Source organism: Solanum lycopersicum, chromosome 10, assembly GCF_036512215.1.
Source record: "Solanum lycopersicum chromosome 10, SLM_r2.1".
NCBI classification, from domain to species: domain Eukaryota; kingdom Viridiplantae; phylum Streptophyta; class Magnoliopsida; order Solanales; family Solanaceae; genus Solanum; species Solanum lycopersicum.
The window spans coordinates 10,398,247-10,412,670 of NC_090809.1; the positions used below are offsets into that span (position 1 = coordinate 10,398,247).

The following is a 14,424-nucleotide window of genomic DNA, read 5'->3' on the forward strand; positions in this document are numbered from 1 at the left end:
TGGAGGTAACTTTTTAATAATTGCAGTCACTTGAAAGGCATCATTCACAATCAATCCTACATTAATGATTATGTGACTATTTAGGAAAAACTTAATATTTCTAACATAGGTATTAAATAAATTTATACCTTCAGCAAGGAGATCATGGATTATGACCTGCAGTTCTTGAACTTGGGTGACGACAGTCTTGCTGTCTATCAGCTTATAGTCCAGAAATTTTACAACAATGAATTTCTTTATTCCGGCATCTTCTGTTTTGTACTTCTTTTCTAAAGCATCCCAGAATTATTTTGAGGTTTTGATATTGCTATACACATTGTACAAATCATCTTGCAAGCCACTGAGAATACAATTTTTACACAAAAAATCTGAGTTTGTCCATGCTTCTGTTAGCAAGAATCGTTCATCAAACGGAGTTTCATCTGACATAACAGGAACATTCTCATTAATGAACTTCTGCAGACTCAACGTAGTGAGATAGAAGAACATCTTTTGCTGTCATCTCTTAAAGTCGACTCCAGAAAACTTTGCAGGTTTCTCAACAGGCGTTAAGGCAGCATTTGAGCGATTATGTGCGACCGATGTTGTTGCAGCACTTACTGTTCCAGCATTTGTTTGACTTGAATTAGTCTTTTTTTTCTGTCACAAATGGCAGATAACTCAAGTATTTGAAATACTAACAGTAAAGAACAAATCTTTACAGATTGTTTCTGATTTAACGATAAAGTTTTTATGTTCTTTTAATCGTTAATCGAATGAATTTTAAAAATTCAAGTAGAGTAGAAAACCATAAAGGTTTTAATCTCCAGAAACCTCAAATACATAAACTTATTAAATTTCTTAAGATTGTTACTCAACTTGTATTATAAGGTTAGCCTAAAACGACAGAAATAGAATAAGATGAAACAGAAAATAAATAAAATACAAGAAGTAATCCGAGCCCACAGAAACTACTGTGTGTCCTTAAGAAATTTAATCCCCTCACTGTACCGGAGGTTATGGATTAATTTCTCCCAAGATAAAATGGATTAATCCTGTTAAAGAAATAGCGGTACCTCAAATTTTTATAACTTCAGCGAACTTCATAACAGCAACAAGTCACACAGACTCAGTCGATCGACACTTTGATTTATTTGAGAGAAAAATATATGTAGAGAAGGAAAATTTCAGTGTTTGAAAAAATAAAAATTGACTTTCTTTTATAGCCATTTTCAGCAAGAAACTTGTCTGTTCAGAGAAATCTGTTTAGACCCGTTTTATCCAGAAAGTTGTGTCTTTTGGAAAAAATAACATAAGAGATAATATTAACATGATTTATTTGATTTAACAAAAGTTGATTAAATAAATTTTGTCCAAAAAATTTAAAAAAAATTCAATCAATTGCCAAATCCAAAGCCGAGCGAGCGATGACGACGGCGCAAGGGGCATCTTCTTCTTAGCTCTTTAAGAAGTAATGGAAGTGTTTCCTTATATAAGGACAACAATTTTCCTTTCTTTTGTCAATATGGGAGAAATGACTTTTCATTTTCCCTCCAAAATAGTTTCTTCACTTTTCATATTCTCTCTTTTCTTTTTCCATTCACACTTGCTAAACCCAACAATGAGCTCCAACACCTTGTTTTTGAAGATGAACATAATGCATCCTTTAATTATTATTCATGATTAGGCTTCCCTTTAAAAGATTGAATAAACTATAAAAAAAAAGAAGAAAAAAAAGAAGCACAATATCTTTGTTTACTTGAATATAAATCTTAAATTAGCAAGAGCGAACACTTTAAGGGCCAGAGATACATAATCAAGAAATAGGAGCTCTTGCAAGGGAGTTATAATGTTGTTGTAATTGACACCCTTCTTCTTCTAGTGTTTCTTCCTTAGGCAACAACCCGAATTCAAAATTTCGAATATGCATGAGATTCAATGTCAAATTTCCAGTAACATCATTCATAGGTCCCCAACTATGTGTCTCATGAAGGACCATATGATCGTGATTATGTGTCAAAATCAAATTCTCCACAGTCTGTTGAGCAATAAGCTCACTACATGTTGAAGAGAGATTGCTCTTTGATATCCATAAATCATTTTTGATGACAGAAGAGAGTGAGCATGTCCATATTCACTTACTCCACAGTTTCCTGCTCTTTTTTTTTTCATTTTTTGATAGGACAAAGTAAATTAGAGTTGTATTTAGAGTAACTAACAAATATATTAGCGGGAAAATGCACAAGCATCCCTTAGATTATGACCAAAATTCTAGAGACACATATTAACTAAACTAAGGTTCTATTATTCCTAAACTTATTTTTTTAATTTTGCACACCTTTTATCTTACGTTGCACACTTCGTGACTCTATGCAATTGAGGCGCGTGTGAGATATTTGAATGTCACGTATGCTAAAAAGGTACACAAAATTAAAAAAAAAATGAATTCAGAAGAGGTAATAAAATCTTAGTTTAATTAAAATATGTCAACTCTCTAAAATTTCAATCATAATCTAGTATATTTTTTCTAAATTAGCCCTTAAACTTGTCAGAATATTGCATTTGTTTTTAACTTCACCAGCATGTAATTCTTACATGTGACACAGCATTAAAATTGTACATGTTATACTTATAATTAATGGGAATATTGCATTTGTTTTTAACTTCACCAGCATGTAATTCTTACATGTGACACAGCATTAAAATTGTACATGTTATACTTATTATTAATGGGAATATTGCATTTGTTTTTAACTTCACCAGCATGTAATTCTTACATGTGACACGGCATTAAAATTGTACATGTTATACTTATTATTAATGGGAGGAGTCAGAATTTTACTTTTATAGGTTAATAATTGGACTGTAAATTTAGTATATGATTATACGTACATATTAAATGAACTTCTTAGCACAAAATATTATTTAATTAAACAAATCCAAGCAAAATTTTATTATTAAGGGAAGTGTTACCTTGAGAGGGGTTTGTGGTTTCTAGTATAATGATGTTTAGAGCTCTTTCTTCTTCCCTCATTATGTCCTGCTAATCTCCTCCTACGACTCCTCTTTGACTCATCAAACTCACTTGCTGAATGAAACCTTCATATAATAATTCCAAAAAACAATCATCACAAAAGTTATTATAGGGTTTACTTTGGATAAACATCATGATACATGATTACATCTTAGACAAATTAATAAAAATATCACTATAATAAAAAGAAAAATTTAGTGATATAAATATGCATATTCACAAAAACGCCAAAGTCTGTATCATTATTAGTTAATTGCCTTCAAATCTAATGTCACCACGGGCTGTAGAGACACTTACAAAGAATATTGATTGCTACTAAAAATACATATCTAATGACAATTAAATATACTGTTAATTAATTATCATTAAAGATAGGTGGTGTAGAAAGATATATATCTTGATGCATTTTCTATATTTTATAAAATAAATTAGTATTGGATAGTTGTACATCATAGAATGGTGAATAAAATGAAGACGTTAGGAAAATACTTCAAAAAATAACCTATTTAGAGGTCAAAGAAATACAACAAAGTAACAAAAAAGCTTTTACTCTACAACCTGTCGGTGTATTTTAACTTTTCTTTTTTAATATTATCAATTTATAAAACTTGATATTTGTTTTTTTAAAAAAAACTTGAAATCTTTTGTTTGTTAAGCTTAACTTCTATATACTAAAAAAAAAGTAATTTTTTCTTCATATTACTTGTTAACATACATGATAACCATAACAACCATAAAAATGAATCACTAATAGTTACTTGCTATAACAGTTAAAATATAACAAAATTCTTTAAGGCGATGCTCGTATAAGGTAAACTCATATATTGGTAACAAAAATGATAAGTAATAAGATAAATTAAGCTAGTGATATTTTTTTTTATGATCTTCTGTATTATCAATGAAAAATAATTAAAAATATCTTTAAACTAAGTTAAATTGCATAAAATTGTGTATATTAATAGTTTTATTAAAACATATCTTTATCACTTATAAGTTGATTCAAAAATATTTTTACCGCTAAAGTACGGTTCAAAATTTCCATTGTTACTTAATGTATTAAAAATACTTTAGTATTTTTGATAAATAAATTATTTTTTAAAAATATATTTCTTATCGATTAAATAATTAAAGAGATGTTTTTAATACTAAACTATTCACGATAAAGATATTTTTAATGGTAATAACCTGCCTGCTACACTGTTGACAGAAGCGTTGTTGAAGGCCACGTAGCACAACTTTAAGGAGCTTTGGCATGCATTTCACGTGTTTTATATCTTGTTAGGATCGAATCCTCACACAATTAATGAATAAAGAACGCAAGAACTTTAGAGAGAAAGAAATGAGAGATCTAGAGAGAGAAAAAGAGTAATTAATATTTTGTAGTAACACTTTGTGAATAAATTTTCATGACGGTGGGGTATATATATATATTAATAAATTAGAGTATTTTTAATTACAGAAAATAAATAAAAAATAAATAGTACATCAAACAAGTATCTTACGCGTTTACACCTACTTATTTTCGATCCTGACTTATGTCGTCTATGATAAGCCTTCCCGTTAATCAGCACCACGTGACACCCTTCCACTTGGCACTTGGGCACCGCTGCCGTTGATGGCCTCCTACACCATGTTGACACTTGGAAAATATTGTCTCGCTCTCTTGTTCATTACAAACCCGACCACTTGTCCACCAGCACCCTCGTGAGGGGGCGCATAGTTATTTTTAATATAAGATCTCTTTTCTAACTTTAGATTTAAAGACATTAAATGATGGTATGATGGATATTGTAAATAATATTCACCTTCATTCACTCGTAATTGTTGAAAAAGTTGTAATTATTGAAAAAGTTGATGTTTTCCGTTATTGATTATTTTTGTGATTTTTTTCTTTTTGGAAGAAGTACAGTACTATGAGTCTGTGAATGGTAAGAGGTACTTTGTGGGCATAATGTTATGGAGTGTGATAACTAATAAGACCCTTATATGAGAAGAAATTGAATATATGAAGGAACGTTTCTAAGCCTATCGAGTTTTATTTATTTAAATATGTATATATACTTAATTTTTTTGATTGACCTAATTTGCCTTTTGAACTTGGTAAATTGAGTGGTTTTGATTTTTCTAGATGCTGATGTGGTGTAAAGAGTGTGAATGAAAGGCGTGTGAGAGGGGAAAAAAGTCAAAAATATCAATTCCCAAGTGGTATTTTCAACTATTGATTAGGATCGAAATTGTTTGGTGGTATTTCTACTTATGCAACTATTAATAATGTATGAGTTAGTTATGAGTGAATCTATATATTAATTTCATGTAGGTATTAGTTATATACTTTTTTTTTGTTTATAATTACTTGTTCACATTTGAATTGACATACTTATTAAGAAAATAATGGTTGACATAATAAATTTGTCATTTTACTCTTACTTATTATAAAATAAATGATTAAAAATTAAAAAAAATCTATCTTTTTTTTCAAAATTATTAGAATATAATAGATTAAAAAATTTGTCTTTTCTTGATTCTTCAAAATAAAACAAGTAAAAAAAGAATTGGTCAAATAATTAAATAAATAGAAAATATTTGTTAATTTTTTCATTTTCTATATGGATTGATCTAATTCTAACTTAACTCCAAAACTAATCAAACTGATTCTAGAATAAAAAATGTACCAATAATTTTGTGATGAATGGAATGATTATTTTATAGTTTCACACTACATATTGAAAATGTAGCTAAAAAGAAGAAATAACAGAGAGTCTGCTGAAAGCAAAGGACACATCAGGCCTTAATTGTGTTCTTAAAAAGAAGAAAGTCAAGATATGGCAATATCAATAAAGAACATACTTTCTATCTTAATTTATATTATTTATTTTTCTTTTTAATATGTTTAAATTAAAAATAATATATTTATATATATATAATAACAATTTAATTTTAAATTTTTTTTGATAAAATAATTTATAGACATACAAAAATTTATGACTTATTTCACACCATAAACTTTAAATTTTTTCTTTCTTAAATTTTATGTTAAGTCAAATTAACTTCGAATGTACTAGCGCTAAAGTTGGATTCAATCTGAAGTCTTGCTGGTGGTTTCTCTAGCTTTTATCAGTAGCACAATGAGACTCCTATATATGCTCCTCATGGCTTCAGTGGCGTAGCCACATAGTGTCAAGGGACACCCTTTATCGGGAAAAAAATAACATATATACAAGTAAAATGATACATAAAATGATTAAATAACTTATTTTGGACATCCTTAACATAGCAAGTTGCTATTTTTGGTCACCCGTTAAGAAATTTCTGACTCCGCCACTACATGACTTTACTGTTAATTACATCGTAATTTCTATCAGTTTCTCAAGATACATATACATATACATATATAGATATAATTTTTTCTAAAGTCAACGAGTGCACGTGCACTCTGTTTATAGGAGTAGGTCTGCCTCTAGATGGGGTATGGGGGGAGAGGGGGTATAGGGCAGAGAGTGTTGTGGATGATGAACTGTATTGTACTAGAATTGCTAGTTGTGCAACTGGGGTTAGAAGCTTTAAAGGAAAAGGCTGTAGTTTGCAGGAGATGATAAGATAGGAGGGACTTATGATCGATTAAGACTCGTATATATTAGTTGTACCACGAGTAGCTTCAGATTAATATGCTTCTTGGACCATATATTTGGTTGACATATTTGTTATACAACTATGTATTATAAAATAAAATTTTAGCGTGAAGATATATTAATAAATGAAGAATAATAAAGAAATAATTTTTTATTTAATATTTGAACTATCTTGAATTTTAATTAAATTTAGATTCACGTATCATGGTAGAGAATATAGCTATAATCTTCTTCACATTGCGAGACTCATTTAGGTCAGTGCTTCCAACGATACTTTTTTTCATTTACAAGTCTCAAATTTATTCTAGATAGAAGGATTTCAATCATTCCATCACAAATATATCTGTTATAAAAATTGTTATACATAGCAAATAATAATAAGGTTTAGATATTTGGCACTGACAGGTTTGATGAGACATAAATGTTAAACTAATCAGAATTTAAGACAGGTGATTAGACAATTATAACATATGTTCAATTCACCAAGGAGATGATACCAGATAAAAGAAAGTATATAAATATTGAAAGTTAAAATAAAATGTTAGTAGATAGTTGAGTGTTATCTTTTGGGAAAATACCAAGTACCCCCTCAACCTATGCCCGAAATCCCAGAGACACATTTATACTATACTAAGGTCCTATTACCCCCCTGAACTTATTTTATATGTAATTTTCTACCCTTTTTTAGCATACGTGACACTAGTTCAAAAAATAAAGTCAACCATCGTTGGACCCACAAGATAGTGTCACGTAAATTAAAAAGGGGTAAAAAATTATTAATAAAATAAGTTCAGGGGGTAATAGGACCTTAGTATAGTATAAGTGTGTCTCTGAGATTTCGGGCATAGGTTGAGGGGGTACTTGGGCATTATCCCTTATCTTTTTGTTAAAAGGAGAATAAGTTTGACACTAATATTTTATGATCAAAACCACCATGATTAATATCCACACTAATTCTCATGATGATTGGTGGGTGAATGACAAGTCATATAAAACATCATATGACTTAATTGTTATCATTATCTAAAAGCATTAAGATGACATAAGGATACTAAGAAAGCGCATAGGAGAATATATCAAATACAATTGAGTCTGACATAACCTTTCTAACATTATAGGAGTGGTTGAGACGTAACACATATATCATGTACAAGTCTGAAATCAAAATGACCATAAAGGCAATAAAAGTATCCATGGTTTTGTCCTCGAATCATGAGGACTCACCAATCAAGCAACCAAACCTGGACAGTTCAGATCTAAATCACTTCTAGGAGAAGGAGTGTTGAATCCTGTATTATGAGATAATATAGGTAAGACTGGGCACCGTATCGAAATGGGACCACAGGACCGCAATGAACGGTATCAGATCAGAATGGGACTATCTGATTGGGTTGTTGATCGATATTGAGACGAATCAGACTGGTATTATCGGGATAGAGTCTTGGTTCCGTCCCGTTCCACTATATGTCGAGATAGAATCGGGACGAATTGAAATGAATCAGAACAAAACAGGATGAGATAAACGGAGCGACAAATGTAGTTATTTCAAAAAAAAAGTTTTTTTTGAGTTATTATGAGTTACGAAAATATAAATATTTTTTTTATTTTTTAAAGTTTAATAGTTTACGGTATTTAACTTTAAAAATTTATAATGTAATTTTAGTTAAGTTTATTTTAAAGATTTTCTTTAATTTTTACTTATATAAGTTTTTAAGTTAAGTTCAATAAAGTTTTGAAAAGGTTTTGAGCTTATGTTATAAGTTTTCAAGATTTGAATCTTCTAAAGTTTATAAGTTATTAAGTTTTACTTATATCTTATGATTTAAAAAACTTAAATTTGTAATTTTTAAAAATTAAATAAACAAAAAGAAATGCTAATAAAAGTATAAACAATGGCACAAATGATATTTGTAATTTTGATTAAAAATAATTTATTGGGATCGAAAAGGAACGGAATCAGGATGAACCGGTATCGATATATCGGTACCAAATCATGATATCATTTCATTTTGTGTACCGGTTCAATGTATCGCATTTCGCTCCGAATACTATGGACCCAAATGGAGCAGAATGGTAGTGTTACAATCCGGCCTGGTGCCCAGTCTTAAATATAGGCACAAATATGCATTAATACAATTAACGTACTAAGTAGGCTTTTGGTCATGCGATATCATATCATGATATGGAACCTGAGATGGAATTAGCGTTTGAACATGCAATTTTATGTTGATTCCCTCTAATGATTCTCTATGGTGAGATGTGATTCCATATTCTCCAAAAATCCATGATATGTGAATTTCATATGATGATTTGAGATATTTTAATAAAAAATATTGATCCACAAGTTTATATTTTATTAAAAGAACCTCATATTATATCTACTTACCATTTATTTCATATGTAAATAAAATTTATATCCACATCATTACTTGTAAAATTTTATTATTTTACCAAAATAAAATTTATTACTCTCACCAACATATTGCCACTTTAACTCACACCAACCGATTATTGAGTAATAAACTTATTCTCTTCATTTACTCAAACACCTAATTTATTACATCTACCATTTTGTATTTATTACAACTTATAGTTATATATATTTGAACAACACAGCAGATCAAATTAATATGAGCATATCAAATAGTGCTAGTGAGTCTGATAGCAACATTGAGGATGTTATTTTTTACATTGCAACAGTTGAACAAATCAAACAAGTCGGATGAGAAAATAGGTTCTTATGTCGAATAGAACAACATACATCTAGGCCTGTTATGGTATCTGTTCGAATGCGTGCGTCCACTGCCAGTCAATGGAATAGGTCCCTTGGCTGTACTCAAAGTAAGAATGAAGAGCAAGTAACAACAGAAAATAGCACAAGCAGTTTACGTGGAAACCTCCTTGCTCAAGGGAGTAAAATCACGACCTGTCACACAGGCTTTTCAACCGTTATCACTAATCTTCACAAGCAAAAGTGAAACCCAATTACAACAACGTGAAAAAAAGCTATTAATCTAACAACCAAGTAATAACTTTACTTCTTGAAGAGCCTAAGCAGATTTCACTCTGCCCACTAAGCTATCACCTCTAGATAACTTAGGATTCAACTAAGCAACACGCACGTTGCCCACTAAATCACCACGCTCCGAATGACTTAGAATTTTTACTAAGCAACACTCAAGGCTACCCACTAAATTAGTTGGACTCAACTGATTTAGGATTTTACACACCAAACAACTATCTAATTCTTTTATAGATGGAGGAACAGATTTAAAATTTACGTGCAGAAGAAATAATCCTAAGACAACTACACTTCCAGCTCTTTCTGATTTGAGTTGATCTTGAGGATGTTTCTTCACTCCTTTTATAAGCCTTTGCAAGAGTTCTTGAGATGTTTTTCAAGTTTGAAAAACTAATTGTGAATATAGGGATGTTTGTTTATGTAAAAAGGTCATAGTACGTAAAATAATCCTATCGGCTTAGGCTTCAGGCGCGTCTGCCACTTCTGCCACTGTTGGAGACTGTGCACCAACTTTTTGTACTTTCTCCAGCTGGCAGCCAAAAAGTATATTGAGCCAAGAACCAGGTTCCTTCATAAGGTCCATGAGTTTGTCAAATCATCAAAACAACAAATAACATTTTTCCCCTTTTTTAATGATGACAAACAATATACCAGTGCCTACATGTTCTTCCATATTTCCTTCTGTTGGGAAGTAGGAGAACAAATAAAGTAGTTTTATTGATTGATTAAGTGAAGGCATGGTGTCGTATGTGTACAATTATGAGAGATTGCGGTAAAGAATAAAAAGTATTGAGGCAAAGAAGAAAAAGTGCAGAATTGTAAAGAAGGAAAAGAAGGAAACAAATATGGAAATAAATAAAGAAGGAAAGAAATAAAAAAAAGTAGCAATTCAAGTCAAAGAAGGAATGAAATAAAAAAGTAGCAATTCAAGTCAAAGAAGGAAAGAAATAAAGAAATTACAATTCAAGTCAAATAAGGAAAGAAATAAATATAGACAAGTTAACCAAGGAAATTGTAACGACCTGTTTAGTCGTTTTGAGCAGCAGATTTTATTTCTGGAAAAACAGGCTGAGACGACGGAACCCACGATGGACCGTCATGAGCACGACGGACCGTCGAGGGGTCTCGTTTCAAAACACTTAGAAATTCTGAAAAATGGGTACTGAAATCGACTCTCTCAACTTCGTAACGGAATAGCAGGACGGACCGTCACAGGCGTGACGGACCGTCACAGACTCTTCAGAGAATTTCAGCCTCTGAACTCTGTGACAGAGCAGCAGGACGGACCGTCGAAGGCACGATGGCCCGTCACAGGCTGCGTAATCCCAGGCGGAGTCGGATTTCTTTAATGTTTTAAGGGACGTTTTTGACTATTCCGGCTTATAATTATAAAGTTAGTGGTTTAATATTAATAACTCAATTACTTGGGGGCTAAAAGAGGTAACCTTGAGTAAACTAGTGGGTTATTATTGCCATCTTTTATTCTTAATTATATGCTAATTAGGGTAAAAGAAAGAGGGTTTGAATAAAGAAAAATAGAAAGAACAAGAAGAGAGAGAGAGGATCGACGAGAAAGAGGAGAAACGAGAAAACGAAAAAGGCTTGGGAAATTGCTTGCTTGATCAAAATTCTTCGGTGGAGGTAGGTTATGGCTTTTATACTATTCGTAGTTAACTCTTAATAGCGAATGATATGTGTTGGGTGTATTGTAAGTCTTCTATATGCTTAATTGTATGCTTGCATGAATGTGATTATATAATTGTGATGAAATAAGCATGATGAAGCTATTGAATCCCAAATCTTGAAAACCCCTTGTTAATGATGATGCCTTGGTATAAAAGAAGGCTTGATGAACTAAAGGGATGAGATTGATGAGGTTGAAGATGCCTTGGTATAAAAGAAGGCTTGATGAATTAATAGAATGAGATTAGTGGAGTGGGTGTCACGAACCGACACGTAGAATTAGGGGATCGGGTGTCACGAACCGACACGTAGAATTAGGGGATAGGGTGTCACGAACCGACACGTACAATTAGGGGATCCGGTGTCACGAACCGACACGTAGAATTAGGGGATCGGGTGTCACGAACCGACACGTAGAATTAGGAGATCAGAGTGTCACGTTCCGACACATAGTAGTAGGGGGAGCGGAGTGTCACGTGCCGACACAAGAGGAATAAAGATAATGAATCTCGGAATATGTTAATAAATTCGAATGAAAAGAACCTAATTCCCAAATGAGCATGATATGGAGGCTTGAGTCCTCATGAATGTACTTGATGTTATTTATCAAAGATTCTTGTACATGGTGTTGCTACAGATTGAGTATGGTAGTTGGTTTATGATATTATCTGATATATACTGTTTTCTATTTTGAGTTGGCCGATGATATCTACTCAGTACCCGTGTTTTGTACTGACCCCTACTTGTATGTTTTCTTTTTTATTATTGTGGAGTGCAGCAAACGTGCCGTCGTCTTCAACTCAACCGCAACTCTAGCCAGTCTTTAATACACCGGATTTCAGGGTGAGCTAATGCTTCTAGCTTGGACTGGATGTTCCTCTTCATGTCTTGATGTCTTGAAGTTCCGGCATGGACTAGCTTTTTATGTATTTTAGCTTCTAGATACTCTTAGCTTTAGTAAATTGAAGTAGATGTTCTTGTGATGATGACTTCCAGATTTTGGGGATAATAATAGTTGTTGAGTTTTTAGAAGTTATTGATTGGTTTTTATTAATGAGTTTAAGTCTTCCGCATTACTTTCTGTTGATATTATATTGAAATGTTAAGGTTTAGATTGGTTGGTTCGCTCACATAGGAGGGTAAGTGTGGGTGCTAGTCACGGCCCGATTTGGGTTGTGACAAACTTGGTATCAGAGCATTAGGTTCGTTGGTCTCATCGCACAAGAACGAGTCTAGTAGAGTCTTAAGGAACGGTAGGGGGACGCCTTTACTTTTCTTTGAGAGGCTATAAGACTTTAGGAAAATTCCATTCTTTCTTTCTTTCGTGCTATTACTTGGGTCCAATTGGTATCTAGGTGATACAAATTGGTATCTGACCATCTTCACTCTATTTCGCAGATGGTTAGAACTAGAGCAACAACCGCGCCAACATCAACATCGGCAAGACAAGAAGCGTCTGAGCCAGCCACTGGGCTGTAGCTCGAGGAAAAGTAGCGGCAAGAGGTCGTGATAGAGGTCGTGGGAGGACGTCCTCTAGAGGAAGGGGACGAGCACCTAGCCCATCTGATACTAGGGCGGTGACTCCTCCAACGATTGAAGAAGTAGTAAGAGAAGGGGAGGATGGGGAAAATGAACAAGTACAGAATGAGGAATTACCACCCCAACCTACCCCAGAGATGATCAATCAGGTTCTTGCTTATCTTAGCGGGTTATTTGATCAAGGCCAAGCGCCTCCAGTGTTTTATGCACCAGCACCTCAGGATCCGGAGGTACAACATGCGGCTACTGTGGCTCCCCGCATGGATGCCTCATTGGAAATAGGCACATTTCCTCGTCTGACTACAGGGCCTGTAATGACAAATGATCAGCATGAACTTTTCAGTAAGTTCTTGAAATTGAAACCTCCAGTATTCAAGGGTGCTGAATCGGAGGATGCTTATGATTTTCTGGTTGACTGTCACGAGCTACTACACAAGATGGGTATAGTAGAACGGTTTGGTGTGGAGTTTGTGACTTATCAGTTTCAAGGGAACGCCAAAATGTGGTGGCGGTCACATGTTGAGTGTCAACCAACAGAGGCACCACCTATGACTTTGGCATCATTCTCTAGATTGTTTATGGAGAAGTATATCCCCCGGACCTTGAGGGATAGGAAAAGAGATGAGTTCTTGAGCCTAGACCAAGGTAGGATATCGGTCACTGCATATGAGGCTAAGTTTCGTGCATTATCCAGGTATGCCACCCAACTTTGTTTCAGTCCACAAGAGTGGATTCGTCGCTTTGTGAAGGGGTTGAGATCAGAATTGCGGTTTTCAGCCTTACAGGTAGCGGTTACTGCAAAATCCTTTCAAGAAGTGGTAGACTTCGTGATAGAGGTGGAAGGAGTGAAGCCCGATGACTTCACCATGGCATAGACATCAAAAAGGTTTCGAAAGGGAGGTGAGTTTAATGGTTCTTACTCTAGAGGACAGGGTTCAGGAGGTTACTCAGTCCGACCAATTCAGTCTTCACTACAGACTGTAGTTGGAGGTCCACCTCAGACCGGTCAGCACTTCTCTGAGAGACCTATGCTTGACTCCAGAGAGTGTTATGGATGTGGAGAGACTGGACATATTAGGAGGAATTGTCCAAACCAGAGTTATAGACCCCCCCCCCAATAGCTAGAGGTAGAGGTGGTCATGGCAGAGGCTGTTATTCTGGGGGACGTGGTGGACGAGGTAATGGTGGTCACCAAAACGGCCGGGGTGACAGGCAAACTAGGGCCACTACAGCACCACATGGTAGGGGCAACGGGCAGACAGGTGATAGGGCCCATTGTTACGCTTTCCCTGGGCGGTCAGAAGCGAAGACATCAGATGCTGTTATCACATGTAATCTTTTGGATTGTGATTGTATGGCTTCTGTATTATTTGACCCTGGCTCTACATTTTCATATGTATCTTCCGCATTTGCTAATGGTCTTGATTTACAATTTGAATTGCTTGACATGCCTATTCGTGTTTCTACTCTGGTGGGTGAGTCTGTGATAGTTAAAAAGGTGTATAGGTCTTGTCTTGTAACTTTTATGGGGAGCAATA

The 14,424-nt window shown here is 33.7% G+C and overlaps 1 pseudogene; it reads right to left on the reverse strand.

Annotated features, from left to right (window-relative positions):
* Window positions 1–1,427: 1,427 nt before the first annotated feature.
* Window positions 1,428–14,424, reverse strand: part of LOC112942262 (uncharacterized) — a 29,951-nt pseudogene continuing 16,954 nt past the window's right edge.